The sequence below is a fragment of the Poecilia formosa genome, unplaced genomic scaffold (genome assembly GCF_000485575.1).
Source record: "Poecilia formosa unplaced genomic scaffold, Poecilia_formosa-5.1.2 Scaffold122, whole genome shotgun sequence".
NCBI lineage: Eukaryota > Metazoa > Chordata > Actinopteri > Cyprinodontiformes > Poeciliidae > Poecilia > Poecilia formosa.
Genome location: NW_006800061.1, coordinates 582,430 through 586,111, shown reverse-complemented (window position 1 = coordinate 586,111; position 3,682 = coordinate 582,430).

Genomic DNA, 3,682 nt, shown 5'->3' with positions numbered 1-3,682 from the left:
TTTTTTTTATCTTTACTTTGAAATCTTTTTAAAAATTTGTCCTCATGAAATACCACCGTGTCAGGAAATATTGGCGAACTCAAGTTTGTGTTAGCATACTTTTAGATTCCAAATAGGAAATCAAATTGAATTATTTAATAATAATAATAAAAAAAACATCTCTGACCTTCTGATGTGTGCTTGTCTAAAATCTACCGTCGACCCATTAACCCTCACTGAAAACAGAAAAGATGTCTCTCTCTCCTGATCATAGCTGGAATTACCTCCTAGGCATTTGTTCTATTTAAGAAATATAAATCTTTGTTGTCTGTGGTCTTTAATGTAATAAAAAATAAAAAAACCTCTGGTACTTAAGCAGACATCCATGAGTCTGCAGCTAGATGAAGATGACTTTCGTTTACTTCAAAAAAGAAAACTTTTTAGGTTTTTTTTTCCACAAACACATGAAGTCTGTTTATTTCATGAGTCATCATATGTTGTTCTCAACTAACTTGTGGAAATAAATATGGCAGCAAGAAATAACCACGTTGTCTCTCACAAGCAAAGTCCCGTCTGAGACAGTCAGATGGAGACAATGAGTGTCTGTGACCTTCTGTTCATATGTGTTTTTCATAGTTTCGAGGCCTGTCACAACTGTTTAACCAGTAAAACCCTGATGTAAAAGAAGAGGAAATTTTTTTCCTTTTAATGAGAGACCAACTACCAAAAAATGTAGCCTCATTTTATTTAAACCAGATATGCTTATTTGGTCTGACCAGCTCACTGAAAGACCTAAAGAGCAGCTGTGGCTGACTTTATAATATATGATCAGCCTTTGAGAATGAGACCAACATGGCAGAATAAGGAATGCAAAGCGATTCGACAGTGTAATCCAACAACTATACATTTTATCCTACTTGTTTAGTTTGTTTTGTTCATTTAGATAATGGAGAAATCGTATGAAAAATAAGGATTACATTTTAACACGTACCAGTTATCTTAGTGTATTCTACATTTTCTGGAAATTTTGTAAAAGTGATTGGAAACTGATATGCTTAAGTACATTTACCCTGACAGAAGTGTAAGAGAAATAAAAAAAATACTGTGGAAATTTACTGTAAAATTGTGTATTACAAAAATCTATATATAGGAACATCCTTCTATTTATCGCAAATGACGTCAATGAGAAACAAAGGCTCTCTGACATACACACACAGCTGGTTTGCATTTGCCTCTTGAAAGTTATGACTTTTGTTCTTTAGAGTTTGTGTTGTAAAAGCAGTGCTAGAAAAATTTTATCCTTTTTTTAGAGTAAGTCAGCGTCTGTGATAAAAAAAAGAAAAAAAAGGAATTCCTGTTAGATTTTCCTTCAGATCACTAAGTTTTCTATGCCAAAACAAGCCTTGCAGACCTTCTCTCCCACACCCACAGACACACATGCAGCCCATCCAGACGCCCCCTTAGAGCCTCTGTTGGAGTGATTCACGTGATGTCTGATGTGGCCGCCGACGACCAGAGCTTCCTTGTTTGCCTGGATTCTGCCCTCACAACCATATAGGACTCTACTCATCAGATTTCTTTCATGCTAAGATATTTCCATTGGTTGGTGGTTCAATAAAATGCTTACCACAGCTGGAAAAAAGTGGCACAAAAGACATCCTCTTCTAGATGATATCTCATATCTGACGTCTTGCCACAGCAGAGCTTTGGTGCATTTAGCTGATACCAAACATATCCGGCTTTTAAAGACTTTTGCTAAATTTCTCAGCTGCTATAATCTAAAATGTACATTTCCCAGATTTCTCTTGAGCTACCGCTAAACTTTGGTGTTTCTTGTGTTTGTTTTTGTGTGTGTGTGTGTGTGTGAGTTCAGAAAGTCTAATGCAGAGACACCTGCCTTGTTTTCCATCTTACAAATGGTGGCGCCCCATAAAGGAATAAACCTCTCCACAGCTGTAAATAAAGTCAATTACAGTGACAGATGATAGAACAGATTGTTACCATATGCAAAAAAAGGAGGAAAAGGCTTCAATTTGGAGAGAGGAGACAGTTACTTTCATGACTCGTCACATCAGCGTAATTTATCACTCTTCCAGGAGCGAGGTATACGCCGGAGGGGCTGCGGTAGTTTGAAAAGGATGTAAAAATGAACTATGGAAGGTGGAATGGGGCGAGCCGCTGTATTTCAGGAAGAGGCTGGATGGAATGCTGACAGATTTCAAGCACAAGTCATATAGAGCTTTGCAAAAGTACTCTGACCCCTTGATCTGTTCTGTCACACTACAACCACAAACTTCAACATATTTTATTGAGATTTTATGTGATCCATCAAGGTTGTTCGCAACTGGAAGTGGTAGGAAAGGACATATGCCTTTTATTTAATGCAAATAAGATATCAGATATCTGAAAACCTTATTTTATGTACCTCTAAAGAAAGTACGGTGCAAATAGTATGGCACCACTGCAAACCAGAAAGGACATGACCAAAACAGACGGGGTCATTAGTCAGGAACAGGGTAACCCTGGAGGAGCTGCAAAGCACCGCAGCTCAGGTGGAAGAAGCTTCTAACACAACAAGTAAAAGTTTTATATTCCACAAATTCACGAAAGCACAACAAGAGGAAAGACGTTGAAAGAAATGCCGTTAAAATTCCTGCATGAAACTCGCCAACGACAAATCAAATCTCGAGCAAATTCTACTTTTTGGGCAACAAAACAGATACTGTCGCAAAAACAACAATAACAACAACAACAACAGCAACAACAACAACACAAGCACAAATAAGCACCAATATTACACCTCATTCTCATCCAACGTAGAGATGGCAGCATCATGATATCTGGATAGTTTTCCACTACTTTGAGTTGGTCTCACATGAAAGTTTGAAATAAAATACACTGAAGTGTGTGTGTTTTCTTGGCTATTATAAAATGTTCAGAGTTTAACAGGTAATAGTATTTTGCAAGACAGTACATCATCAGATGTAAGTGTCGAATTGTTTTCACAATTGTTTTAAGAATCTCTTGCTTTTTTCTTGACTGGTGAGAAAATGTCCACATTGTCACATTTTGTCAAAAAATATTAATGATACCGGATGCTTGGAGTCGTTTAATGGCAAGAATAGCAACAGAGCAAAAACCCTTTGACAAAACCAAAAGCTGGAACATCTGCTTAAGCTCTGCTGAAGTCCACAAAGGGAGCTTTACAGTGTTTTCACTTTGGCCAGAAAGTTTCAACATGTTACTTTTCCGAGCTGATGTTTTAATAGCAGAAAGTGCGTTAGCGTCGATGTTCGAGCCTGCGCCTCTCAGCATGTGTTTGTTGTCACCGAAGCTCTTTTCAAGTCGCGATTTGTGTTGCGATAAACAATGTTGTCATTTCAGAGGGATGAGGTAGGCTCGACTCCTCTTTCCCTGCTGCAGTGGGACATTAATCAGCTAAACCCAGAGACACAAGTTCATCTCTTTCTTTTCTCTCCCTCCCCATTGTTTTCAATTCCAAGTTTTTTATGGCAGCAGCGCATGTTGCAACCACAAATCCTCAAACAGATGCTTTTGACGGTGATATAATTTTCTCTCATTGATTATCTTGTCATTGTCTGAGAATTACTGATGGGGAATTTGGACTGCATGTATTTTTTTTAATCTTTTTTTTTCATGTATAGCATGGGCATAAATTAAACCGTCAAGAGTGGGTTAAATA